Source organism: Acipenser ruthenus, chromosome 32 (assembly GCF_902713425.1).
Source record: "Acipenser ruthenus chromosome 32, fAciRut3.2 maternal haplotype, whole genome shotgun sequence".
Lineage (NCBI taxonomy): Eukaryota > Metazoa > Chordata > Actinopteri > Acipenseriformes > Acipenseridae > Acipenser > Acipenser ruthenus.
Window position 1 is genome coordinate 6,174,838 of NC_081220.1, and position 25,869 is coordinate 6,200,706.

A 25,869-nucleotide genomic window follows, 5' to 3' on the forward strand; every position below is an offset into this window, starting at 1 on the left:
ATGTGAGATAATGTCTGTTACTGGCGGATAGTTTACAAATGTACTCAATTATGTTACAACTTTTGTGTCTACGAAACATATCTGTAACATTTATGTAATGCCTGTGTGTTTTTTTTTTTCATGAAGTTAATTTGCTAACAGACTGTTCTGATTTGTTTCTAACCGTGAAGCGATCGCTCTGTTTGCCGTATATTTTCTGTCTGTAAGAGGAGTGTCCTTGTGATCCCATATAGAATGCGACGAAACAGGTCGCCCTCCTTAATATAAACAGATAAAGAATAAGTTCACACACACCCCAGGTGATTTACTGTAGCGTCAGACATTGGAGATTCAGCAGTGTACTGCAGTGTTGTGCAAAGTCGTCAGTGTAAGTCAGGATGGCCGAGCGGTCTAAGGCGCTGCGTTCAGGTCGCAGTCTCTCTGGAGGCGTGGGTTCGAATCCCACTTCTGACAAATCTGTTTGTTTATTTATTTCTTAAAACGTCCACCGAATGCTTGGTAATTTGATTTGTTTTTCTTGTTAGTATTCAAATCACAAGGTCGTTAAATGAGAGAAAGTCACCGCAAGCCTGCACCTCACCACATCCTTCACACTGTTAAACTGCCTCATTATGACGAGGCCTCTAATTATGCCTTTCCAATACTTTGAATGTGTTATTGTTCAGTTTAACATGAGAACATCTTGGTAGAACAATCATAATGTCCGCAGGACTTATTTTCCTCGGGTTCTAGTATCAAGTTTTGAGTGTGTGGCCGGTTAGCTCAGTTGGTTAGAGCGTGGTGCTAATAACGCCAAGGTCTGGGGTTCGATCCCCGTACGGGCCACGGCTTTTCTTCTTTAAAGAAACCACAGCATTTGTAATGGTGCCAAAATGAACATTCTTTAACAAAATGAACCGAAGCGATATGAAGTACAACCAGTAATATTTCAGACTTCCTGCGCTTTAAACATGTATTAACAATGAGCACATACAATCAATTAAAAACAAAGCTTACGTAGTCGGCAGGATTCGAACCTGCGCGGGGAAACCCCAATGGATTTCTAGTCCATCGCCTTAACCACTCGGCCACGACTACATGCTCGCACAATTATTTGTGAAATATCCAAAAGAAGTAAACGAAACCCGTAGTAATGCTGTAGATGGCAGTATAGGCTAACTAATGAACCGAAGTCAAATGTCTTTGTTGAAACTGTCAGATTTGTACAATGCAAGCACACGTGGGAAATGTAAATAAAATATAATTTTTGTTAACGTTCATAATAATGAATACATCTTTATTTCAAAATACGTAGCTATTTAACTGATCTTTTCAAGAAACACCCCCAAAAACAAAGTAGTTATTTAATTGAACTGAAAAATTGACTTGCTTCATGGTTGTTGCCAGAGCACTCAAGCACGTTCTGGCTAGCGTGAGCGGACTTAGCAGATAACAAGATCTACAAAGTATTTCATGCTAATAAAACATACCATAATTATGTTCGTTTTTATTATACATGGCAACTTACAGAGACTAGGGTGTGTGAACTATGCATCAGCTGTAGAGTCACTTACATTTACATCTCACCCGAAAAACGGAGCACAAGGAGGTTAAGTGACTTGCTCAGGGTCACACAATGAGTCAGTGGCTGAGGTGGGATTTGTACCGGGGGACCTCCTGGTTAAAAGCCCTTTATCTTTAACCACTAAACGTTTGTTGAGACAGTTCAAGCCCTGTAGCAGTGTTTAACTATTTCCTGGATGTTTGCCTTTTGGTCTTACTCTGGAAAAAGTAATAATAATAATAAAAAGTAGGCAAAACCATTTTTTGAGAAACCACATTTGGGAGAAAAACTAACAGTTTGGAAACACATTTGCAAAGGCATTGGATTCTATTGTGGTGTTTCCGAACTGTTGAACGTTTCTCATTACATGCAGGTTTACTGGCTTGACAAAAAGGCGATTGACGAAAAGAATGCGGCCTGGATAGCAAAATCGCGTCCAACTGAAATAGCTCAGACTGTAACGGTCCCTGCTTCGATCCCGGGTTTTTGCAAACAGCACGACTAGGGCTATTTTTTCTTAATTAATTTTTTGAATTAAAAAAACAGCACATTTTTTCTTCAGTGTAATTGGAGGAAATAAAAACGTATTATAGTGCCATTTTCTAATGCGATAAAGAAATGCAAAAAGCATCATCTCTGCGTGGGCTTGAAACACCAAAATTTCGATTAACAGCCCAACGTGCTAACCGATTATGGTGTTTTATTACATAACACCTTGGGAGTCTCAACAGAACAGTGTGTATGCATAGAGCTAAATTGGAAACCAAATATATACGATTCAAATGGGAATCGTATTCAGATTTTAAGCACAAATTTGATAGACTTCACAGTGCAAAGGAGGAAGGCAGACAATGCAAATGAGGCAACTGGCTCCTACTTTTTAAATCATACGAGAAACTTGAACCCAATTTAGCTTTTAACCGCCTGCAGTTTGGAATGAGTTTGAAATGTTGTTGTAACACCTCACTGGGCAACAGCAATTGCATTATATGAAAGCTCCTGTCTATTTGTCAGCGGCACAGCTACCGGTGCCACTCAGAGTTGGAGGGAGACGGTCGGCCACTTGCCCATAAAACAATACTTTCCGGGATCATTTCTATAGTGATTTGCCAGCGAAATGCGTTTATAAAGTGTTTGGACTCGCTATCCACGAGGAAGAGTGAGAGTGTTCGTTTTTGAGCGTGAAGGAGACAGCGAGTGTTTTTTTTTTTTTTTGGCCAACTGCTCCCTGTTATTGATGACCGCTCCAGTGTTCCTTAGGGGGCTGGAGGAAGCAGACACGTTCTGAGTGGGTATCTTGCCTAAAGGTACACAAGACGAACTACAGTTGCAAAGCACTGCTGCTTTTTCGATGATTGATTAAAACTATCAATCTGACTGAAAACACGGATCACATTAATTGTGATCGGTTTGATACCAATAGGCTTACATGACAGGTATTGTGTATAGACAATGTCATATACATAGAAATGAACACGGACAGTGTTTTTTTAAGGGCTGACTCATTTTAATGTTCGAGAGATCTAGGTGTACTGGACAAATATACTGGATTTTTTCCATGTCGTAATTGTGCCGCCTGTGATAATGCGTTTGAAACTAGAGATAATGTGAGATAATGTCTGTTACTGGCGGATAGTTTACAAATGTACTCAATTATGTTACAACTTTTGTGTCTACGAAACATATCTGTAACATTTATGTAATGCCTGTGTGTTTTTTTTTTTCATGAAGTTAATTTGCTAACAGACTGTTCTGATTTGTTTCTAACCGTGAAGCGATCGCTCTGTTTGCCGTATATTTTCTGTCTGTAAGAGGAGTGTCCTTGTGATCCCATATAGAATGCGACGAAACAGGTCGCCCTCCTTAATATAAACAGATAAAGAATAAGTTCACACACACCCCAGGTGATTTACTGTAGCGTCAGACATTGGAGATTCAGCAGTGTACTGCAGTGTTGTGCAAAGTCGTCAGTGTAAGTCAGGATGGCCGAGCGGTCTAAGGCGCTGCGTTCAGGTCGCAGTCTCTCTGGAGGCGTGGGTTCGAATCCCACTTCTGACAAATCTGTTTGTTTATTTATTTCTTAAAACGTCCACCGAATGCTTGGTAATTTGATTTGTTTTTCTTGTTAGTATTCAAATCACAAGGTCGTTAAATGAGAGAAAGTCACCGCAAGCCTGCACCTCACCACATCCTTCACACTGTTAAACTGCCTCATTATGACGAGGCCTCTAATTATGCCTTTCCAATACTTTGAATGTGTTATTGTTCAGTTTAACATGAGAACATCTTGGTAGAACAATCATAATGTCCGCAGGACTTATTTTCCTCGGGTTCTAGTATCAAGTTTTGAGTGTGTGGCCGGTTAGCTCAGTTGGTTAGAGCGTGGTGCTAATAACGCCAAGGTCTGGGGTTCGATCCCCGTACGGGCCACGGCTTTTCTTCTTTAAAGAAACCACAGCATTTGTAATGGTGCCAAAATGAACATTCTTTAACAAAATGAACCGAAGCGATATGAAGTACAACCAGTAATATTTCAGACTTCCTGCGCTTTAAACATGTATTAACAATGAGCACATACAATCAATTAAAAACAAAGCTTACGTAGTCGGCAGGATTCGAACCTGCGCGGGGAAACCCCAATGGATTTCTAGTCCATCGCCTTAACCACTCGGCCACGACTACATGCTCGCACAATTATTTGTGAAATATCCAAAAGAAGTAAACGAAACCCGTAGTAATGCTGTAGATGGCAGTATAGGCTAACTAATGAACCGAAGTCAAATGTCTTTGTTGAAACTGTCAGATTTGTACAATGCAAGCACACGTGGGAAATGTAAATAAAATATAATTTTTGTTAACGTTCATAATAATGAATACATCTTTATTTCAAAATACGTAGCTATTTAACTGATCTTTTCAAGAAACACCCCCAAAAACAAAGTAGTTATTTAATTGAACTGAAAAATTGACTTGCTTCATGGTTGTTGCCAGAGCACTCAAGCACGTTCTGGCTAGCGTGAGCGGACTTAGCAGATAACAAGATCTACAAAGTATTTCATGCTAATAAAACATACCATAATTATGTTCGTTTTTATTATACATGGCAACTTACAGAGACTAGGGTGTGTGAACTATGCATCAGCTGTAGAGTCACTTACATTTACATCTCACCCGAAAAACGGAGCACAAGGAGGTTAAGTGACTTGCTCAGGGTCACACAATGAGTCAGTGGCTGAGGTGGGATTTGTACCGGGGGACCTCCTGGTTAAAAGCCCTTTATCTTTAACCACTAAACGTTTGTTGAGACAGTTCAAGCCCTGTAGCAGTGTTTAACTATTTCCTGGATGTTTGCCTTTTGGTCTTACTCTGGAAAAAGTAATAATAATAATAAAAAGTAGGCAAAACCATTTTTTGAGAAACCACATTTGGGAGAAAAACTAACAGTTTGGAAACACATTTGCAAAGGCATTGGATTCTATTGTGGTGTTTCCGAACTGTTGAACGTTTCTCATTACATGCAGGTTTACTGGCTTGACAAAAAGGCGATTGACGAAAAGAATGCGGCCTGGATAGCAAAATCGCGTCCAACTGAAATAGCTCAGACTGTAACGGTCCCTGCTTCGATCCCGGGTTTTTGCAAACAGCACGACTAGGGCTATTTTTTCTTAATTAATTTTTTGAATTAAAAAAACAGCACATTTTTTCTTCAGTGTAATTGGAGGAAATAAAAACGTATTATAGTGCCATTTTCTAATGCGATAAAGAAATGCAAAAAGCATCATCTCTGCGTGGGCTTGAAACACCAAAATTTCGATTAACAGCCCAACGTGCTAACCGATTATGGTGTTTTATTACATAACACCTTGGGAGTCTCAACAGAACAGTGTGTATGCATAGAGCTAAATTGGAAACCAAATATATACGATTCAAATGGGAATCGTATTCAGATTTTAAGCACAAATTTGATAGACTTCACAGTGCAAAGGAGGAAGGCAGACAATGCAAATGAGGCAACTGGCTCCTACTTTTTAAATCATACGAGAAACTTGAACCCAATTTAGCTTTTAACCGCCTGCAGTTTGGAATGAGTTTGAAATGTTGTTGTAACACCTCACTGGGCAACAGCAATTGCATTATATGAAAGCTCCTGTCTATTTGTCAGCGGCACAGCTACCGGTGCCACTCAGAGTTGGAGGGAGACGGTCGGCCACTTGCCCATAAAACAATACTTTCCGGGATCATTTCTATAGTGATTTGCCAGCGAAATGCGTTTATAAAGTGTTTGGACTCGCTATCCACGAGGAAGAGTGAGAGTGTTCGTTTTTGAGCGTGAAGGAGACAGCGAGTGTTTTTTTTTTTTTTTTTGGCCAACTGCTCCCTGTTATTGATGACCGCTCCAGTGTTCCTTAGGGGGCTGGAGGAAGCAGACACGTTCTGAGTGGGTATCTTGCCTAAAGGTACGCAAGACGAACTACAGTTGCAAAGCACTGCTGCTTTTTCGATGATTGATTAAAACTATCAATCTGACTGAAAACACGGATCACATTAATTGTGATCGGTTTGATACCAATAGGCTTACATGACAGGTATTGTGTATAGACAATGTCATATACATAGAAATGAACACGGACAGTGTTTTTTTAAGGGCTGACTCATTTTAATGTTCGAGAGATCTAGGTGTACTGGACAAATATACTGGATTTTTTTTCCATGTCGTAATTGTGCCGCCTTTGATAATGCGTTTGAAACTAGAGATAATGTGAGATAATGTCTGTTACTGGCGGATAGTTTACAAATGTACTCAATTATGTTACAACTTTTGTGTCTACGAAACATATCTGTAACATTTATGTAATGCCTGTGTGTTTTTTTTTTCATGAAGTTAATTTGCTAACAGACTGTTCTGATTTGTTTCTAACCGTGAAGCGATCGCTCTGTTTGCCGTATATTTTCTGTCTGTAAGAGGAGTGTCCTTGTGATCCCATATAGAATGCGACGAAACAGGTCGCCCTCCTTAATATAAACAGATAAAGAATAAGTTCACACACCCCCCAGGTGATTTACTGTAGCGTCAGACATTGGAGATTCAGCAGTGTACTGCAGTGTTGTGCAAAGTCGTCGGTGTAAGTCAGGATGGCCGAGCGGTCTAAGGCGCTGCGTTCAGGTCGCAGTCTCTCTGGAGGCGTGGGTTCGAATCCCACTTCTGACAAATCTGTTTGTTTATTTATTTCTTAAAACGTCCACCGAATGCTTGGTAATTTGATTTGTTTTTCTTGTTAGTATTCAAATCACAAGGTCGTTAAATGAGAGAAAGTCACCGCAAGCCTGCACCTCACCACATCCTTCACACTGTTAAACTGCCTCATTATGACGAGGCCTCTAATTATGCCTTTCCAATACTTTGAATGTGTTATTGTTCAGTTTAACATGAGAACATCTTGGTAGAACAATCATAATGTCCGCAGGACTTATTTTCCTCGGGTTCTAGTATCAAGTTTTGAGTGTGTGGCCGGTTAGCTCAGTTGGTTAGAGCGTGATGCTAATAACGCCAAGGTCGCGGGTTCGATCCCCGTACGGGCCACGGCTTTTCTTCTTTAAAGAAACCACAGCATTTGTAATGGTGCCAAAATGAACATTCTTTAACAAAATGAACCGAAGCGATATGAAGTACAACCAGTAATATTTCAGACTTCCTGCGCTTTAAACATGTATTAACAATGAGCACATACAATCAATTAAAAACAAAGCTTACGTAGTCGGCAGGATTCGAACCTGCGCGGGGAAACCCCAATGGATTTCTAGTCCATCGCCTTAACCACTCGGCCACGACTACATGCTCGCACAATTATTTGTGAAATATCCAAAAGAAGTAAACGAAACCCGTAGTAATGCTGTAGATGGCAGTATAGGCTAACTAATGAACCGAAGTCAAATGTCTTTGTTGAAACTGTCAGATTTGTACAATGCAAGCACACGTGGGAAATGTAAATAAAATATAATTTTTGTTAACGTTCATAATAATGAATACATCTTTATTTCAAAATACGTAGCTATTTAACTGATCTTTTCAAGAAACACCCCCAAAAACAAAGTAGTTATTTAATTGAACTGAAAAATTGACTTGCTTCATGGTTGTTGCCAGAGCACTCAAGCACGTTCTGGCTAGCGTGAGCGGACTTAGCAGATAACAAGATCTACAAAGTATTTCATGCTAATAAAACATACCATAATTATGTTCGTTTTTATTATACATGGCAACTTACAGAGACTAGGGTGTGTGAACTATGCATCAGCTGTAGAGTCACTTACATTTACATCTCACCCGAAAAACGGAGCACAAGGAGGTTAAGTGACTTGCTCAGGGTCACACAATGAGTCAGTGGCTGAGGTGGGATTTGTACCGGGGGACCTCCTGGTTAAAAGCCCTTTATCTTTAACCACTAAACGTTTGTTGAGACAGTTCAAGCCCTGTAGCAGTGTTTAACTATTTCCTGGATGTTTGCCTTTTGGTCTTACTCTGGAAAAAGTAATAATAATAATAAAAAGTAGGCAAAACCATTTTTTGAGAAATCACATTTGGGAGAAAAACTAACAGTTTGGAAACACATTTGCAAAGGCATTGGATTCTATTGTGGTGTTTCCGAACTGTTGAACGTTTCTCATTACATGCAGGTTTACTGGCTTGACAAAAAGGCGATTGACGAAAAGAATGCGGCCTGGATAGCAAAATCGCGTCCAACTGAAATAGCTCAGACTGTAACGGTCCCTGCTTCGATCCCGGGTTTTTGCAAACAGCACGACTAGGGCTATTTTTTCTTAATTAATTTTTTGAATTAAAAAAACAGCACATTTTTTCTTCAGTGTAATTGGAGGAAATAAAAACGTATTATAGTGCCATTTTCTAATGCGATAAAGAAATGCAAAAAGCATCATCTCTGCGTGGGCTTGAAACACCAAAATTTCGATTAACAGCCCAACGTGCTAACCGATTATGGTGTTTTATTACATAACACCTTGGGAGTCTCAACAGAACAGTGTGTATGCATAGAGCTAAAATGGAAACCAAATATATACGATTCAAATGGGAATCGTATTCAGATTTTAAGCACAAATTTGATAGACTTCACAGTGCAAAGGAGGAAGGCAGACAATGCAAATGAGGCAACTGGCTCCTACTTTTTAAATCATACGAGAAACTTGAACCCAATTTAGCTTTTAACCGCCTGCAGTTTGGAATGAGTTTGAAATGTTGTTGTAACACCTCACTGGGCAACAGCAATTGCATTATATGAAAGCTCCTGTCTATTTGTCAGCGGCACAGCTACCGGTGCCACTCAGAGTTGGAGGGAGACGGTCGGCCACTTGCCCATAAAACAATACTTTCCGGGATCATTTCTATAGTGATTTGCCAGCGAAATGCGTTTATAAAGTGTTTGGACTCGCTATCCACGAGGAAGAGTGAGAGTGTTCGTTTTTGAGCGTGAAGGAGACAGCGAGTGTTTTTTTTTTTTTTTGGCCAACTGCTCCCTGTTATTGATGACCGCTCCAGTGTTCCTTAGGGGGCTGGAGGAAGCAGACACGTTCTGAGTGGGTATCTTGCCTAAAGGTACACAAGACGAACTACAGTTGCAAAGCACTGCTGCTTTTTCGATGATTGATTAAAACTATCAATCTGACTGAAAACACGGATCACATTAATTGTGATCGGTTTGATACCAATAGGCTTACATGACAGGTATTGTGTATAGACAATGTCATATACATAGAAATGAACACGGACAGTGTTTTTTTAAGGGCTGACTCATTTTAATGTTCGAGAGATCTAGGTGTACTGGACAAATATACTGGATTTTTTCCATGTCGTAATTGTGCCGCCTGTGATAATGCGTTTGAAACTAGAGATAATGTGAGATAATGTCTGTTACTGGCGGATAGTTTACAAATGTACTCAATTATGTTACAACTTTTGTGTCTACGAAACATATCTGTAACATTTATGTAATGCCTGTGTGTTTTTTTTTTCATGAAGTTAATTTGCTAACAGACTGTTCTGATTTGTTTCTAACCGTGAAGCGATCGCTCTGTTTGCCGTATATTTTCTGTCTGTAAGAGGAGTGTCCTTGTGATCCCATATAGAATGCGACGAAACAGGTCGCCCTCCTTAATATAAACAGATAAAGAATAAGTTCACACACACCCCAGGTGATTTACTGTAGCGTCAGACATTGGAGGTTCAGCAGTGTACTGCAGTGTTGTGCAAAGTCGTCAGTGTAAGTCAGGATGGCCGAGCGGTCTAAGGCGCTGCGTTCAGGTCGCAGTCTCTCTGGAGGCGTGGGTTCGAATCCCACTTCTGACAAATCTGTTTGTTTATTTATTTCTTAAAACGTCCACCGAATGCTTGGTAATTTGATTTGTTTTTCTTGTTAGTATTCAAATCACAAGGTCGTTAAATGAGAGAAAGTCACCGCAAGCCTGCACCTCACCACATCCTTCACACTGTTAAACTGCCTCATTATGACGAGGCCTCTAATTATGCCTTTCCAATACTTTGAATGTGTTATTGTTCAGTTTAACATGAGAACATCTTGGTAGAACAATCATAATGTCCGCAGGACTTATTTTCCTCGGGTTCTAGTATCAAGTTTTGAGTGTGTGGCCGGTTAGCTCAGTTGGTTAGAGCGTGGTGCTAATAACGCCAAGGTCTGGGGTTCGATCCCCGTACGGGCCACGGCTTTTCTTCTTTAAAGAAACCACAGCATTTGTAATGGTGCCAAAATGAACATTCTTTAACAAAATGAACCGAAGCGATATGAAGTACAACCAGTAATATTTCAGACTTCCTGCGCTTTAAACATGTATTAACAATGAGCACATACAATCAATTAAAAACAAAGCTTACGTAGTCGGCAGGATTCGAACCTGCGCGGGGAAACCCCAATGGATTTCTAGTCCATCGCCTTAACCACTCGGCCACGACTACATGCTCGCACAATTATTTGTGAAATATCCAAAAGAAGTAAACGAAACCCGTAGTAATGCTGTAGAGGGCAGTATAGGCTAACTAATGAACCAAGTCAAATGTCTTTGTTGAAACTGTCAGATTTGTACAATGCAAGCACACGTGGGAAATGTAAATAAAATATAATTTTTGTTAACGTTCATAATAATGAATACATCTTTATTTCAAAATACGTAGCTATTTAACTGATCTTTTCAAGAAACACCCCCATCCACAAAAACAAAGTAGTTATTTAATTGAACTGAAAAAATTGACTTGCTTCATGGCTGTTGCCAGAGCACTCGAGCACGTTCTGGCTAGCGTGAGCGGACTTAGCAGATAACAAGATCTACAAAGTATTTCATGCTAATAAAACATACCATAATTATGTTCGTTTTTATTATACACATGGCAACTTACAGAGACTAGGGTGTGTGAACTATGCATCAGCTGTAGAGTCACTTACATTTACATCTCACCCGAAAAACGGAGCACAAGGAGGTTAAGTGACTTGCTCAGGGTCACACAATGAGTCAGTGGCTGAGGTGGGATTTGTACCGGGGGACCTCCTGGTTAAAAGCCCTTTATCTTTAACCACTAAACGTTTGTTGAGACAGTTCAAGCCCTGTAGCAGTGTTTAACTATTTCCTGGATGTTTGCCTTTTGGTCTTACTCTGGAAAAAGTAATAATAATAATAAAAAGTAGGCAAAACCATTTTTTGAGAAACCACATTTGGGAGAAAAACTAACAGTTTGGAAACACATTTGCAAAGGCATTGGATTCTATTGTGGTGTTTCCGAACTGTTGAACGTTTCTCATTACATGCAGGTTTACTGGCTTGACAAAAAGGCGATTGACGAAAAGAATGCGGCCTGGATAGCAAAATCGCGTCAAGCTGAAATAGCTCAGTTGGGAGAGCGTTAGACTGTAACGGTCCCTGCTTCGATCCCGGGTTTTTGCAAACAGCACGACTAGGGCTATTTTTTCTTAATTAATTTTTTGAATTAAAAAAACAGCACATTTTTTCTTCAGTGTAATTGGAGGAAATAAAAACGTATTATAGTGCCATTTTCTAATGCGATAAAGAAATGCAAAAAGCATCATCTCTGCGTGGGCTTGAAACACCAAAATTTCGATTAACAGCCCAACGTGCTAACCGATTATGGTGTTTTATTACATAACACCTTGGGAGTCTCAACAGAACAGTGTGTATGCATAGAGCTAAAATGGAAAACAAATATATACGATTCAAATGGGAATCGTATTCAGATTTTAAGCACAAATTTGATAGACTTCACAGTGCAAAGGAGGAAGGCAGACAATGCAAATGAGGCAACTGGCTCCTACTTTTTAAATCATACGAGAAACTTGAACCCAATTTAGCTTTTAACCGCCTGCAGTTTGGAATGAGTTTGAAATGTTGTTGTAACACCTCACTGGGCAACAGCAATTGCATTATATGAAAGCTCCTGTCTATTTGTCAGCGGCACAGCTACCGGTGCCACTCAGAGTTGGAGGGAGACGGTCGGCCACTTGCCCATAAAACAATACTTTCCGGGATCATTTCTATAATGATTTGCCAGCGAAATGCGTTTATAAAGTGTTTGGACTCGCTATCCACGAGGAAGAGTGAGAGTGTTCGTTTTTGAGCGTGAAGGAGACAGCGAGTGTTTTTTTTTTTTTTTTTGGCCAACTGCTCCCTGTTATTGATGACCGCTCCAGTGTTCCTTAGGGGGCTGGAGGAAGCAGACACGTTCTGAGTGGGTATCTTGCCTAAAGGTACGCAAGACGAACTACAGTTGCAAAGCACTGCTGCTTTTTCGATGATTGATTAAAACTATCAATCTGACTGAAAACACGGATCACATTAATTGTGATCGGTTTGATACCAATAGGCTTACATGACAGGTATTGTGTATAGACAATGTCATATACATAGAAATGAACACGGACAGTGTTTTTTTAAGGGCTGACTCATTTTAATGTTCGAGAGATCTAGGTGTACTGGACAAATATACTGGATTTTTTTTCCATGTCGTAATTGTGCCGCCTTTGATAATGCGTTTGAAACTAGAGATAATGTGAGATAATGTCTGTTACTGGCGGATAGTTTACAAATGTACTCAATTATGTTACAACTTTTGTGTCTACGAAACATATCTGTAACATTTATGTAATGCCTGTGTGTTTTTTTTTTCATGAAGTTAATTTGCTAACAGACTGTTCTGATTTGTTTCTAACCGTGAAGCGATCGCTCTGTTTGCCGTATATTTTCTGTCTGTAAGAGGAGTGTCCTTGTGATCCCATATAGAATGCGACGAAACAGGTCGCCCTCCTTAATATAAACAGATAAAGAATAAGTTCACACACCCCCCAGGTGATTTACTGTAGCGTCAGACATTGGAGATTCAGCAGTGTACTGCAGTGTTGTGCAAAGTCGTCGGTGTAAGTCAGGATGGCCGAGCGGTCTAAGGCGCTGCGTTCAGGTCGCAGTCTCTCTGGAGGCGTGGGTTCGAATCCCACTTCTGACAAATCTGTTTGTTTATTTATTTCTTAAAACGTCCACCGAATGCTTGGTAATTTGATTTGTTTTTCTTGTTAGTATTCAAATCACAAGGTCGTTAAATGAGAGAAAGTCACCGCAAGCCTGCACCTCACCACATCCTTCACACTGTTAAACTGCCTCATTATGACGAGGCCTCTAATTATGCCTTTCCAATACTTTGAATGTGTTATTGTTCAGTTTAACATGAGAACATCTTGGTAGAACAATCATAATGTCCGCAGGACTTATTTTCCTCGGGTTCTAGTATCAAGTTTTGAGTGTGTGGCCGGTTAGCTCAGTTGGTTAGAGCGTGGTGCTAATAACGCCAAGGTCGCGGGTTCGATCCCCGTACGGGCCACGGCTTTTCTTCTTTAAAGAAACCACAGCATTTGTAATGGTGCCAAAATGAACATTCTTTAACAAAATGAACCGAAGCGATATGAAGTACAACCAGTAATATTTCAGACTTCCTGCGCTTTAAACATGTATTAACAATGAGCACATACAATCAATTAAAAACAAAGCTTACGTAGTCGGCAGGATTCGAACCTGCGCGGGGAAACCCCAATGGATTTCTAGTCCATCGCCTTAACCACTCGGCCACGACTACATGCTCGCACAATTATTTGTGAAATATCCAAAAGAAGTAAACGAAACCCGTAGTAATGCTGTAGATGGCAGTATAGGCTAACTAATGAACCGAAGTCAAATGTCTTTGTTGAAACTGTCAGATTTGTACAATGCAAGCACACGTGGGAAATGTAAATAAAATATAATTTTTGTTAACGTTCATAATAATGAATACATCTTTATTTCAAAATACGTAGCTATTTAACTGATCTTTTCAAGAAACACCCCCAAAAACAAAGTAGTTATTTAATTGAACTGAAAAATTGACTTGCTTCATGGTTGTTGCCAGAGCACTCAAGCACGTTCTGGCTAGCGTGAGCGGACTTAGCAGATAACAAGATCTACAAAGTATTTCATGCTAATAAAACATACCATAATTATGTTCGTTTTTATTATACATGGCAACTTACAGAGACTAGGGTGTGTGAACTATGCATCAGCTGTAGAGTCACTTACATTTACATCTCACCCGAAAAACGGAGCACAAGGAGGTTAAGTGACTTGCTCAGGGTCACACAATGAGTCAGTGGCTGAGGTGGGATTTGTACCGGGGGACCTCCTGGTTAAAAGCCCTTTATCTTTAACCACTAAACGTTTGTTGAGACAGTTCAAGCCCTGTAGCAGTGTTTAACTATTTCCTGGATGTTTGCCTTTTGGTCTTACTCTGGAAAAAGTAATAATAATAATAAAAAGTAGGCAAAACCATTTTTTGAGAAACCACATTTGGGAGAAAAACTAACAGTTTGGAAACACATTTGCAAAGGCATTGGATTCTATTGTGGTGTTTCCGAACTGTTGAACGTTTCTCATTACATGCAGGTTTACTGGCTTGACAAAAAGGCGATTGACGAAAAGAATGCGGCCTGGATAGCAAAATCGCGTCCAACTGAAATAGCTCAGACTGTAACGGTCCCTGCTTCGATCCCGGGTTTTTGCAAACAGCACGACTAGGGCTATTTTTTCTTAATTAATTTTTTGAATTAAAAAAACAGCACATTTTTTCTTCAGTGTAATTGGAGGAAATAAAAACGTATTATAGTGCCATTTTCTAATGCGATAAAGAAATGCAAAAAGCATCATCTCTGCGTGGGCTTGAAACACCAAAATTTCGATTAACAGCCCAACGTGCTAACCGATTATGGTGTTTTATTACATAACACCTTGGGAGTCTCAACAGAACAGTGTGTATGCATAGAGCTAAATTGGAAACCAAATATATACGATTCAAATGGGAATCGTATTCAGATTTTAAGCACAAATTTGATAGACTTCACAGTGCAAAGGAGGAAGGCAGACAATGCAAATGAGGCAACTGGCTCCTACTTTTTAAATCATACGAGAAACTTGAACCCAATTTAGCTTTTAACCGCCTGCAGTTTGGAATGAGTTTGAAATGTTGTTGTAACACCTCACTGGGCAACAGCAATTGCATTATATGAAAGCTCCTGTCTATTTGTCAGCGGCACAGCTACCGGTGCCACTCAGAGTTGGAGGGAGACGGTCGGCCACTTGCCCATAAAACAATACTTTCCGGGATCATTTCTATAGTGATTTGCCAGCGAAATGCGTTTATAAAGTGTTTGGACTCGCTATCCACGAGGAAGAGTGAGAGTGTTCGTTTTTGAGCGTGAAGGAGACAGCGAGTGTTTTTTTTTTTTTTTTGGCCAACTGCTCCCTGTTATTGATGACCGCTCCAGTGTTCCTTAGGGGGCTGGAGGAAGCAGACACGTTCTGAGTGGGTATCTTGCCTAAAGGTACGCAAGACGAACTACAGTTGCAAAGCACTGCTGCTTTTTCGATGATTGATTAAAACTATCAATCTGACTGAAAACACGGATCACATTAATTGTGATCGGTTTGATACCAATAGGCTTACATGACAGGTATTGTGTATAGACAATGTCATATACATAGAAATGAACACGGACAGTGTTTTTTTAAGGGCTGACTCATTTTAATGTTCGAGAGATCTAGGTGTACTGGACAAATATACTGGATTTTTTTTCCATGTCGTAATTGTGCCGCCTTTGATAATGCGTTTGAAACTAGAGATAATGTGAGATAATGTCTGTTACTGGCGGATAGTTTACAAATGTACTCAATTATGTTACAACTTTTGTGTCTACGAAACATATCTGTAACATTTATGTAATGCCTGTGTGTTTTTTTTTTCATGAAGTTAATTTGTTTCTAACCGTGAAGCGATCGCTCTGTTTGCCGTATATTTTCTGTCTGTAAGAGGAGTGTCCTTGTGATCCCATATAGAATGCGACGAAACAGGTCGCCCTCCTTAATATAAACAGATAAAGAATAAGTTCACACACCCCCCAGGTGATTTACTGTAGCGTCAGACATTGGAGATTCAGCAGTGTACTGCAGTGTTGTGCAAAGTCGTCGGTGTAAGTCAGGATGGCCGAGCGGTCTAAGGCGCTGCGTTCAGGTCGCAGTCTCTCTGGAGGCGTGGGTTCGAATCCCACTTCTGACAAATCTGTTTGTTTATTTATTTCTTAAAACGTCCACCGAATGCTTGGTAATTTGATTTGTTTTTCTTGTTAGTATTCAAATCACAAGGTCGTTAAATGAGAGAAAGTCACCGCAAGCCTGCACCTCACCACATCCTTCACACTGTTAAACTGCCTCATTATGACGAGGCCTCTAATTATGCCTTTCCAATACTTTGAATGTGTTATTGTTCAGTTTAACATGAGAACATCTTGGTAGAACAATCATAATGTCCGCAGGACTTATTTTCCTCGGGTTCTAGTATCAAGTTTTGAGTGTGTGGCCGGTTAGCTCAGTTGGTTAGAGCGTGGTGCTAATAACGCCAAGGTCGCGGGTTCGATCCCCGTACGGGCCACGGCTTTTCTTCTTTAAAGAAACCACAGCATTTGTAATGGTGCCAAAATGAACATTCTTTAACAAAATGAACCGAAGCGATATGAAGTACAACCAGTAATATTTCAGACTTCCTGCGCTTTAAACATGTATTAACAATGAGCACATACAATCAATTAAAAACAAAGCTTACGTAGTCGGCAGGATTCGAACCTGCGCGGGGAAACCCCAATGGATTTCTAGTCCATCGCCTTAACCACTCGGCCACGACTACATGCTCGCACGATTATTTTTGAAAATATCCAAAAGAAGTAAACGAAACCCGTAGTAATGCTGTAGATGGCAGTATAGGCTAACTAATGAACCGAAGTCAAATGTCTTTGTTGAAACTGTCAGATTTGTACAATGCAAGCACACGTGGAAAATGTAAATAAAATATAATTTTTGTTAACGTTCATAATAATGAATACATCTTTATTTCAAAATACGTAGCTATTTAACTGATCTTTTCAAGAAACACCCCCATCCACAAAAACAAAGTAGTTATTTAATTGAACTGAAAAATCGACTTGCTTCATGGCTGTTGCCAGAGCACTCGAGCACGTTCTGGCTAGCGTGAGCGGACTTAGCAGATAACAAGATCTACAAAGTATTTCATGCTAATAAAACATACCATAATTATGTTCGTTTTTATTATACATGGCAACTTACAGAGACTAGGGTGTGTGAACTATGCATCAGCTGTAGAGTCACTTACATTTACATCTCACCCGAAAAACGGAGCACAAGGAGGTTAAGTGACTTGCTCAGGGTCACACAATGAGTCAGTGGCTGAGGTGGGATTTGTACCGGGGGACCTCCTGGTTAAAAGCCCTTTATCTTTAACCACTGGACCACACAGCCTCCTATAACAAAATCACACCCCAGATGGGACTCGAAACCACAATCCATGGCTTAGAAAGCCAGTGCCTTATCCATTAGGCCACAAGGGCTGACGCGAAAAGCACATTTGGTAGTAATAAAGAAAGTGGGAACAATAGTATCGTGGTTTAATACATCATATCCAAGCCATCGTTGCTGTTCAAACACAGCAGAGTGTTACACTGGGAAAGGGCCGTACTTGTCAGTACGTATTTGACATTCATGTGGGAAGATTTAAGATTGTGAAGAAGTTTAAGTATGCTGCGTATTTGCGCATTGGGAACCTTACATAATTAGGTTTTTGATTAATGCCACTTTCTTACGGACAGTAATCAAGGTGACGATACAAGACCAGAGCCAATAAAGCAGTTATTTTCCTTTCCTTTCATTACCATATTCTAGTGTGCTTGTTCAGAATATGCGTGAATCGTGAAAACGTCTTGCGCATATGTGAACAAAGCCAGCATTCACTTTATTGATCACCATGTGGATTAACCGCTATTGGAACACAGATGATTGTGTTAAAGATGTTAATAGACTTTTAATGTACACGTTTTAGAGCTAAACGTTTGCTGAGACAGTTCAAGCGCTGTAGCAGTGTTTAACTATTTCCTGGATGTTTGCCTTTTGGTCTTACTCTGGAAAAAGTAATAATAATAATAAAATGTAGGCAAAACCATTTTTTGAGAAACCGCATTTGGGAGAAAAACTAACAGTTTGGAAACACATTTGCAAAGGCATTGGATTCTATTGTGGTGTTTCCGAACTGCTGAACGTTTCTCATTACATGCAGGTTTACTGGCTTGACAAAAAGGCGAGTGACGAAAAGAATGCTGTCTCGATAGCAACATCGCGTCAAGCTGAAATAGCTCAGTTGGGAGAGCGTTAGACTGTAACGGTCCCTGCTTCGATACCGGGTTTTTGTATACAGCACGACTAGGGTTATTTGTTCTTAATTAATTTTTTGAATTAAAAAAACAGCACATTTTTTCTTTAGTGTAATTGGAGGAAATAAAAACGTATTATAGTGCCATTTTCTAATGCGATAAAGAAATGCAAAAAGCATCATCTCTGCGTGGGCTTGAAACACCAAAATTTCGATTAACAGCCGATCGTGCTAACCGATTATGGTGTTTTATTAGATAACACCCTGGGAGCTCAACAGAACAGTGTGTATGCATATTGCTAAAATGGAAACCAAATATACACGATTCAAATGGGAATCGTATTCAGATTTTAAGCACAAATTTGATAGACTTCACAGTGCAAAGGAGGAAGGCAGACAATTGAAATGAGACAACTGGCTCCTACTTTTTAAATCATACGAGAAACTTGAACCCAATTAAGCTTTTAACCGCCTGCAGTTTGGAATGAGTTTGAAATGTTGTTGTAACACCTCACTGGGCAACAGCAATTGCATTATATGAAAGTCCCTGTTAATTTCTCAGCGGCACAGCTGCCGGTGCCACTCAGAGTTGGAGGGAGACGGTCGGCCACTTGCCCATAAAACAATACTTTCAGAGATCATTTCTATAGCGATTTGCTAGCGAAATGCGTTTTTAAAGTGTTTGGACTCGCTATCCACGAGGAAGAATGAGAGTGTTCACTTTTGAGCGTGAAGGAGGCAGTGAGTGTTGTTTTTTGGCCAGCTGCTCCCTGTTATTGATGACCCCTCCAGTGTTCCTTAGGGGGCTGGAGGAAGCGGACACGTTCTGAGTGGGTATCTTTCCTAAAGGTACGCAAGACGAACTACAGTTGCAAAGCACTGCTGCTTTTTCGACGATTGATTAAAACTATCATTCTGACTGAAAACACGGATCACATTAATTGTGATCGGTTTGATACCAATAGGCTTACATGGCAGGTATTGTGTATAGACAATGTCATATACACAGAAATGAACACGGAGTGTGTTTATTAAGGGCTGACTCATTGAAACGTTCGAGAGATCTCGGTGTACTGGACAAATATACTGGATTTTTTCCATGTCGTAATTGTGCCGCCTGTGATAATGCGTTTGAAACTAGAGATAATGTGAGATAATGTCTGTTACTGGCGGATAGTTTACAAATGTACTCAATTATGTTACAACTTTTGTGTCTACGAAACATATCTGTAACATTTATGTAATGCCTGTGTGTTTTTTTCATGAAGTTAATTTGCTAACAGACTGTTCTGATTTGTTTCTAACCGTGAAGCGATCGCTCTGTTTGCCGTAAATTTTCTGTCTGTAAGAGGAGTGTCCTTGTGATCCCATATAGAATGCGACGAAACAGGTCGCCCTCCTTAATATAAACAGATAAAGAATAAGTTCACGCACACACCAGGTGATTTACTGTAGCGTCAGACATTGGAGGTTCAGCAGTGTACTGCAGTGTTGTGCAAAGTCGTCGGTGTAAGTCAGGATGGCCGAGCGGTCTAAGGCGCTGCGTTCAGGTCGCAGTCTCTCTGGAGGCGTGGGTTCGAATCCCACTTCTGACAAACCTTTTTGTTCATTTATTTCTTAAAACGTCCACCGAATGCTTGGTAATTTGATTTGTTTTTCTTGTTAGTATTCAAATCACAAGGTCGTTAAATGAGAGAAAGTCACCGCAAGCCTGCACCTCACCACATCCTTCACACTGTTAAACTGCCTCATTATGACGAGGCCTCTAATTATGCCTTTCCAATACTTTGAATGTGTTATTGTTCAGTTTAACATGAGAACATCTTGGTAGAACAATCATAATGTCCGCAGGACTTATTTTCCTCGGGTTCTAGTATCAAGTTTTGAGTGTGTGGCCGGTTAGCTCAGTTGGTTAGAGCATGGTGCTAATAACGCCAAGGTTGCGGGTTTGATCCCCGTACGGGCCATGGCTTTTCTTCTTTAAAGAAACCACAGCATTTGTAATGGTGCCAAAATGAACATTATTTAACAAAATGAACCGAAGCGATATGAAGTACAACCAGTAATATTTCAGACTTCCTGTGCTTTAAACATGTATTAACAATGAACACATACAATCAATTAAAAACAAAGCTTACGTAGTCGGCAGGATTCGAACCTGCGCGGGGAAACCCCAATGGATTTCAAGTCCATCGCCTTAACCACTCGGCCACGACTACATGCTCGCACGGTTAATTGTGAAAATATCCAAAAGAAGTAAACGGCTTTCGCAGTAATGCTGTAGATGGCAGTATAGGCTAACTAATGAACCCAAGTCAAATGCCTTTGTTGAAACTGTCAGATTTGTACAAGGCAAGCACACATGGGAAAAGTAAATACAATATACTTTCTGTTAACGTTCATAATAATGAATACATCTTTATTTCAAAATACGTAGCTATTTAATCCTAACAGAAACAATAGGCTTCCCAGCCATCAGCTTGGAAGCAGAATGGAGATCAAATCGGACGAATAACGAGTGCAAAATGGAATGTGGAAATCAATGTAAAGGCAGTTTAAATAAGAGCAGCTGCAATACATTAAATAGAGTTATATTTAAGAGCAAGCAGTAACTGCAGTAGAGTATTTAATTATGGATGGACCAAACTTGCAGGTCGCCACTGTCACATTTTCCAGGAAATCACGGCTAATACTGAGAAAGAAAACAGATGATAACCTAACAGAAAACTAGTGAAAAACACTGCACTGATTAACTGAACGGGTCAAACGTAGCCTACTGAATTGCTGAATTGTTGGGGGGAGCGTGGCGCATCCAGCTGAGGCGCTTCATCTGAATTGCAAGGTGTACCTTATAGCCTGGAGATCGCTGGTTCCAATCCAGACTATGCCATCGCCGACAGGAACGCCGAGGGGGCGGCGCACAGTTGGCAGAGTGCCACCCGGGTTGGGAGGGTTTAGGTCAGCTTGGTAATCATTGTCTCAACAAGCTCCAGCAACTCCTGTGGCGACCGGTCTCCTGCGAGTTGTGGGCAGAACTGCGTTTCCTCAAACACCGCTACAGCCAGGTGCGGCTGGCTTTGCTGTTGCAGTGTGACAAGATTAGGGTGGCTGACGGCGTTTGTTTCAGAGGATGCGCATGATGAGTCTTCGTTCTCCCGAGTCGATACGGGAAGCTGCAGCAGCGCCATAAAAAAAAACAATTGGATATTCCAAATTGGGAGAATTTTTTAAAATATTACAAAAAAAAAAAATTAAATAGTTAAGCTTCAAAAAATCTATTTTTGACTGAGCGAGTTAAGTGTGTACGGTATCCTGACAACACAACACGTTGAAAACACAGAAAAGACGCTGAGAAAAAAAAAAGTTTTCTATTTCCTGTTTAATTAAGAAAATACAATAAAAAAAGATTATTCTCTTACTTGTCAACCTGCCATATCCCCTCTTTTTTGGTCAAATATTGAATATATTCGTATTCAAATTCAAACGACTGTTCTTTGTTCCCATGATGCATCAGTGATGGGCTGGGTTTTAGCGATCGCGATAATTTCTGATATTTTACAGTGGCTGGACTTTATAATAATAAAAAAATGAAAAAGGGTAACGAGCGACAAATGCATTAATTTCTGTCGATTTGTTCTATTTTAATGGGTTATAATTTTACAAATTTAAAAGACATTCATTAAGAAAAGATAAAACTAATTTAATAACCTTTAAGAATTATGTTTTTATTGACAGAAATATATTTGATGTATGTGTGTTTCGCATGAAATCAAATAAAGTCCCATTGGATTTTGCTTGAAAAGAGGAAACACAAAAGGTGTTTTTTTAGGTTTTTTTTTTTAAAAATAAAGCATTTATTCAACATGTTTTTTTTTTACAAAAATACATAACAATACAACACAATACAACACGGAATGTTTTTTTTTTGTTAAAAGAATGACAATAGTTAAAATATTTTTTCTGTTTTTTTTCTGTTTGTTGTTGGGCTGCCATCTTGGTAAGAGCTTGTCAATTGTCGCATGTGAACACATTCCCTACCAAAATGTCCAGTACAGTACAGTACAGTGCTGTTAGATTAGACTGGACTGTATTGAATTAGCTGGCTCTCATATCTCCAGTACAGTACAGTGCTGTTAGATTAGACTGGACTGTATTGAATTAGCTGGCTCTCAGATCCCCAGTACAGTACAGTGCTGTTAGACTAGACTGGACTGTATTGAATTAGCTGGCTCTCAGATCCCCAGTACAGTACAGTGCTGTTAGACTAGACTGGACTGTATTGAATTAGCTGGCTCTCATATCCCCAGTACAGTACCGTGCTGTTAGATTAGACTGGACTGTATTGAATTAGCTGGCTCTCATATCTCCAGTACAGTACAGTGCTGTTAGATTAGACTGGACTGTATTGAATTAGCTGGCTCTCAGATCCCCAGTACAGTGCCGTGCTGTTAGATTAGACTGGACTGTATTGAATTAGCTGGCTCTCAGATCTCCAGTACAGTACAGTGCTGTTTTTAAAATCCATAAAATGTTGTAAATCTTAAATTCCTGAGAAATAACACTTATGAAAATGAATGAACGAAATAAACAAATAAATACATAAATGAAAAAATCAATACACAACTTTATAAACAAATTCCTAAAATTACACAAATTCAGTCAATTCAACACCTTTTAAAAAAAAAAAGTACAAAGTAACACGGAACAGTCCATTATAGTTAGTATAGGGGGTGATTGGTCTAAGGCTATTGTGCATATTATTATTATTATTATTATTATTATTATTATTATTATTATTATTATTATTATTATTATTACAATATTATTACTAGTCCAAACTCCCTCACCCCTCTCTTTGACTGCATCTAAATGGACCAGTCCCTTCAAAAAAAAAAAAAAGTCATTTTGCACTTAAATTAAATAAAATACACGCAATTCCAAACTAAAAAGAAAACAGTTTCAAATTGTAACATCTGAAACACATTTTGTATATATATATATATATATATATATATATATATATATATATATATATATATATATATATATATATATATATATATATCATCTTTAAACATCTTAAAACAGTTGCAGAATATTTTGTAGGGATTTTCGTAGCAATTAAGAAAGTCAAAGAGAGAGAGAGACATAAAACTGGGAAAGAAATGGCAAAAGACTTTAAAAGAAGTGTAATTTGTAATTCATTATGAACAGAGCTGCACAGAGCAGGTCTATAGGAAACTCATCACTGCAGAGCTGCACAGAGCAGGTCTATAGGAAACTCAACACTGCAGAGCTGCACAGAGCAGGTCTATAGAAAATAACACTGCAGAGCTGCACAGAGCAGGTCTATAGGAAACTCAACACTGCAGAGCTGCACACAGCTGGTCTATAGGAACCAACACTGCAGAGCTGCACAGAGCAGGTCTATAGGAAACTCAACACTGCAGAGCTGCACAGAGCAGGTCTATAGGAAACTCAACACTGCAGAGCTGCACAGAGCAGGTCTATATTAAACTCAACACTGCAGAGCTGCACAGAGCAGGTCTATAGAAAATAACACTGCAGAGCTGCACAGAGCAGGTCTATAGGAAACTCAACACTGCAGAGCTGCACAGAGCAGGTCTATATTAAACTCAACACTGCAGAGCTGCACAGAGCAGGTCTATAGAAAATAACACTGCAGAGCTGCACAGAGCAGGTCTATAGGAAACTCAACACTGCAGAGCTGCACAGAGCAGGTCTATTGGAAACTCAACACTGCAGAGCTGCACAGAGTAGGTCTATAGGAAACTCAAGATGGCAGAGCTGCACAGAGCAGGTCTATAGGAAACTCAACACTGCAGAGCTGCACACAGCTGTTCTATAGGAACCAACACTGCAGAGCTGCACAGAGCAGGTCTATAGGAAACTCAGCACTGCAGAGCTGCACAGAGCAGGTCTATAGAAAACAACACTGCAGAGCTGCACAGAGCAGGTCTGTAGGAAACTCAACACTGCAGAGCTGTACAGAACAGGTTAAAAGGAAAGAGAGATCAACACTGCAGAGCTGTACAGAGCAAGTCTATAGGAAAGACACAATTTCATTTTTTATATAACTTTTTAGATTAGTTCCTTTTAAAACAGTGCTTTCCCTGGGTCTCTCTCAAACACTTTCAATGAGACTCCCTATCGCACAGCAGTTTCAATGAGACTCCCTATCACACAGCAGTTTCAATAAGACTCCCTATCACACAGCAGTTTCAATAAGACTCCCTATTGCACAGCAGTTTCAATGAGACTCCCTATCGCACAGCAGTTTCAATAAGACTCCCTATTGCACAGCAGTTTCAATAAGACTCCCTATTGCACAGCAGTTTCAATGAGACTCCCTATCGCACAGCAGTTTCAATAAGACTGCCTATCGCACAGCAGTTTCAGTAAGACTCCCTATCACACAACAGTTTCAATGAGACTCCCTATTGCACAGCAGTTTCAATGAGACTCCCTATTGCACAGCAGTTTAAATAAGACTCCCTATTGCACAGCAGTTTCAATGAGACTCATCCTATTTCACAGCAGTTTCAATGAGACTCAATATTGCACAGCAGTTTCAATGAGACTCCCTATCGCACAGCAGTTTCAATAAGACTCCCTATTGCACAGTAGTTTCAATGAGACTCATCCTATTTCACAGAAGTTTCAATCAGACTCCCTATTGCACAGCAGTTTCAATGAGACTCCCTATCGCACAGCAGTTTCAGTAAGACTCCCTATCACACAGCAGTTTCAATAAGACTCCCTATTGCACAGCAGTTTCAATAAGACTCCCTATTGCACAGCAGTTTCAATAAGACTCCCTATTGCACAGTAGTTTCAATGAGACTCAATATTGCACAGCAGTTTCAATAAGACTCCCTATTGCACAGCAGTTTCAATAAGACTCCCTATTGCACAGTAGTTTCAATAAGACTCCCTATTGCACAGTAGTTTCAATGAGACTCATCCTATTTCACAGAAGTTTCAATCAGACTCCCTATTGCACAGCAGTTTCAATGAGACTCCCTATCGCACAGCAGTTTCAGTAAGACTCCCTATCACACAGCAGTTTCAATAAGACTCCCTATTGCACAGTAGTTTCAATGAGACTCAATATTGCACAGCAGTTTCAATAAGACTCCCTATTGCACAGCAGTTTCAATAAGACTCCCTATTTCACAGCAGTTTCAATGAGACTCAATATTGCACAGCAGTTTCAATGAGACTCCCTATTGCACAGCAGTTTCAATAAGACTCCCTATTGCACAGCAGTTTCAATAAGACTCCCTATTGCACAGTAGTTTCAATGAGACTCATCCTATTTCACAGAAGTTTCAATCAGACTCCCTATTGCACAGCAGTTTCAATGAGACTCCCTATCGCACAGCAGTTTCAGTAAGACTCCCTATCACACAGCAGTTTCAATAAGACTCCCTATTGCACAGCAGTTTCAATAAGACTCCCTACCACACAGCAGTTTCAATGAGACTCC

The 25,869-nt window shown here is 39.9% G+C and overlaps 25 non-coding genes and 2 pseudogenes across 25 annotated transcripts; 20 read left to right on the top strand and 7 right to left on the bottom strand.

Annotated features, from left to right (window-relative positions):
• Positions 1-371: 371 nt before the first annotated feature.
• Positions 372-453, top strand: trnal-cag (transfer RNA leucine (anticodon CAG)). The gene has a single exon. It is a non-coding gene; the product is annotated as a tRNA-Leu (tRNA).
• A 298-nt stretch (positions 454-751) lies between these two features.
• trnai-aau (transfer RNA isoleucine (anticodon AAU)) lies at positions 752-825 on the top strand. Its single transcript has one exon. It is a non-coding gene; the product is annotated as a tRNA-Ile (tRNA).
• Positions 826-995: 170 nt separating this feature from the next.
• On the bottom strand, positions 996-1,077 carry trnas-aga (transfer RNA serine (anticodon AGA)). The gene has a single exon. It is a non-coding gene; the product is annotated as a tRNA-Ser (tRNA).
• A 1,537-nt stretch (positions 1,078-2,614) lies between these two features.
• LOC131703347 (small nucleolar RNA U3) lies at positions 2,615-2,836 on the top strand. Its single transcript, XR_009309813.1, has one exon. It is a non-coding gene; the product is annotated as a small nucleolar RNA U3 (small nucleolar RNA).
• Positions 2,837-3,519: 683 nt separating this feature from the next.
• On the top strand, positions 3,520-3,601 carry trnal-cag (transfer RNA leucine (anticodon CAG)). Its single transcript has one exon. It is a non-coding gene; the product is annotated as a tRNA-Leu (tRNA).
• Positions 3,602-3,899: 298 nt separating this feature from the next.
• Positions 3,900-3,973, top strand: trnai-aau (transfer RNA isoleucine (anticodon AAU)). The gene has a single exon. It is a non-coding gene; the product is annotated as a tRNA-Ile (tRNA).
• A 170-nt stretch (positions 3,974-4,143) lies between these two features.
• On the bottom strand, positions 4,144-4,225 carry trnas-aga (transfer RNA serine (anticodon AGA)). Its single transcript has one exon. It is a non-coding gene; the product is annotated as a tRNA-Ser (tRNA).
• Positions 4,226-5,762: 1,537 nt separating this feature from the next.
• LOC131703367 (small nucleolar RNA U3) lies at positions 5,763-5,986 on the top strand (annotated as a pseudogene).
• A 684-nt stretch (positions 5,987-6,670) lies between these two features.
• Positions 6,671-6,752, top strand: trnal-cag (transfer RNA leucine (anticodon CAG)). The gene has a single exon. It is a non-coding gene; the product is annotated as a tRNA-Leu (tRNA).
• A 298-nt stretch (positions 6,753-7,050) lies between these two features.
• Positions 7,051-7,124, top strand: trnai-aau (transfer RNA isoleucine (anticodon AAU)). Its single transcript has one exon. It is a non-coding gene; the product is annotated as a tRNA-Ile (tRNA).
• A 170-nt stretch (positions 7,125-7,294) lies between these two features.
• On the bottom strand, positions 7,295-7,376 carry trnas-aga (transfer RNA serine (anticodon AGA)). The gene has a single exon. It is a non-coding gene; the product is annotated as a tRNA-Ser (tRNA).
• Positions 7,377-8,913: 1,537 nt separating this feature from the next.
• LOC131703348 (small nucleolar RNA U3) lies at positions 8,914-9,135 on the top strand. Its single transcript, XR_009309814.1, has one exon. It is a non-coding gene; the product is annotated as a small nucleolar RNA U3 (small nucleolar RNA).
• Positions 9,136-9,817: 682 nt separating this feature from the next.
• On the top strand, positions 9,818-9,899 carry trnal-cag (transfer RNA leucine (anticodon CAG)). The gene has a single exon. It is a non-coding gene; the product is annotated as a tRNA-Leu (tRNA).
• Positions 9,900-10,197: 298 nt separating this feature from the next.
• On the top strand, positions 10,198-10,271 carry trnai-aau (transfer RNA isoleucine (anticodon AAU)). Its single transcript has one exon. It is a non-coding gene; the product is annotated as a tRNA-Ile (tRNA).
• Positions 10,272-10,441: 170 nt separating this feature from the next.
• Positions 10,442-10,523, bottom strand: trnas-aga (transfer RNA serine (anticodon AGA)). The gene has a single exon. It is a non-coding gene; the product is annotated as a tRNA-Ser (tRNA).
• A 1,560-nt stretch (positions 10,524-12,083) lies between these two features.
• Positions 12,084-12,307, top strand: LOC131703421 (small nucleolar RNA U3; annotated as a pseudogene).
• Positions 12,308-12,991: 684 nt separating this feature from the next.
• Positions 12,992-13,073, top strand: trnal-cag (transfer RNA leucine (anticodon CAG)). Its single transcript has one exon. It is a non-coding gene; the product is annotated as a tRNA-Leu (tRNA).
• Positions 13,074-13,371: 298 nt separating this feature from the next.
• Positions 13,372-13,445, top strand: trnai-aau (transfer RNA isoleucine (anticodon AAU)). Its single transcript has one exon. It is a non-coding gene; the product is annotated as a tRNA-Ile (tRNA).
• A 170-nt stretch (positions 13,446-13,615) lies between these two features.
• trnas-aga (transfer RNA serine (anticodon AGA)) lies at positions 13,616-13,697 on the bottom strand. Its single transcript has one exon. It is a non-coding gene; the product is annotated as a tRNA-Ser (tRNA).
• A 1,537-nt stretch (positions 13,698-15,234) lies between these two features.
• LOC131703358 (small nucleolar RNA U3) lies at positions 15,235-15,457 on the top strand. The gene has a single exon (XR_009309824.1). It is a non-coding gene; the product is annotated as a small nucleolar RNA U3 (small nucleolar RNA).
• Positions 15,458-16,120: 663 nt separating this feature from the next.
• trnal-cag (transfer RNA leucine (anticodon CAG)) lies at positions 16,121-16,202 on the top strand. The gene has a single exon. It is a non-coding gene; the product is annotated as a tRNA-Leu (tRNA).
• Positions 16,203-16,500: 298 nt separating this feature from the next.
• trnai-aau (transfer RNA isoleucine (anticodon AAU)) lies at positions 16,501-16,574 on the top strand. Its single transcript has one exon. It is a non-coding gene; the product is annotated as a tRNA-Ile (tRNA).
• A 170-nt stretch (positions 16,575-16,744) lies between these two features.
• On the bottom strand, positions 16,745-16,826 carry trnas-aga (transfer RNA serine (anticodon AGA)). The gene has a single exon. It is a non-coding gene; the product is annotated as a tRNA-Ser (tRNA).
• A 2,152-nt stretch (positions 16,827-18,978) lies between these two features.
• LOC131703409 (small nucleolar RNA U3) lies at positions 18,979-19,194 on the top strand. Its single transcript, XR_009309867.1, has one exon. It is a non-coding gene; the product is annotated as a small nucleolar RNA U3 (small nucleolar RNA).
• A 678-nt stretch (positions 19,195-19,872) lies between these two features.
• Positions 19,873-19,954, top strand: trnal-cag (transfer RNA leucine (anticodon CAG)). Its single transcript has one exon. It is a non-coding gene; the product is annotated as a tRNA-Leu (tRNA).
• Positions 19,955-20,252: 298 nt separating this feature from the next.
• Positions 20,253-20,326, top strand: trnai-aau (transfer RNA isoleucine (anticodon AAU)). The gene has a single exon. It is a non-coding gene; the product is annotated as a tRNA-Ile (tRNA).
• Positions 20,327-20,496: 170 nt separating this feature from the next.
• trnas-uga (transfer RNA serine (anticodon UGA)) lies at positions 20,497-20,578 on the bottom strand. The gene has a single exon. It is a non-coding gene; the product is annotated as a tRNA-Ser (tRNA).
• Between the last annotated feature and the right edge of the window lie 5,291 nt (positions 20,579-25,869).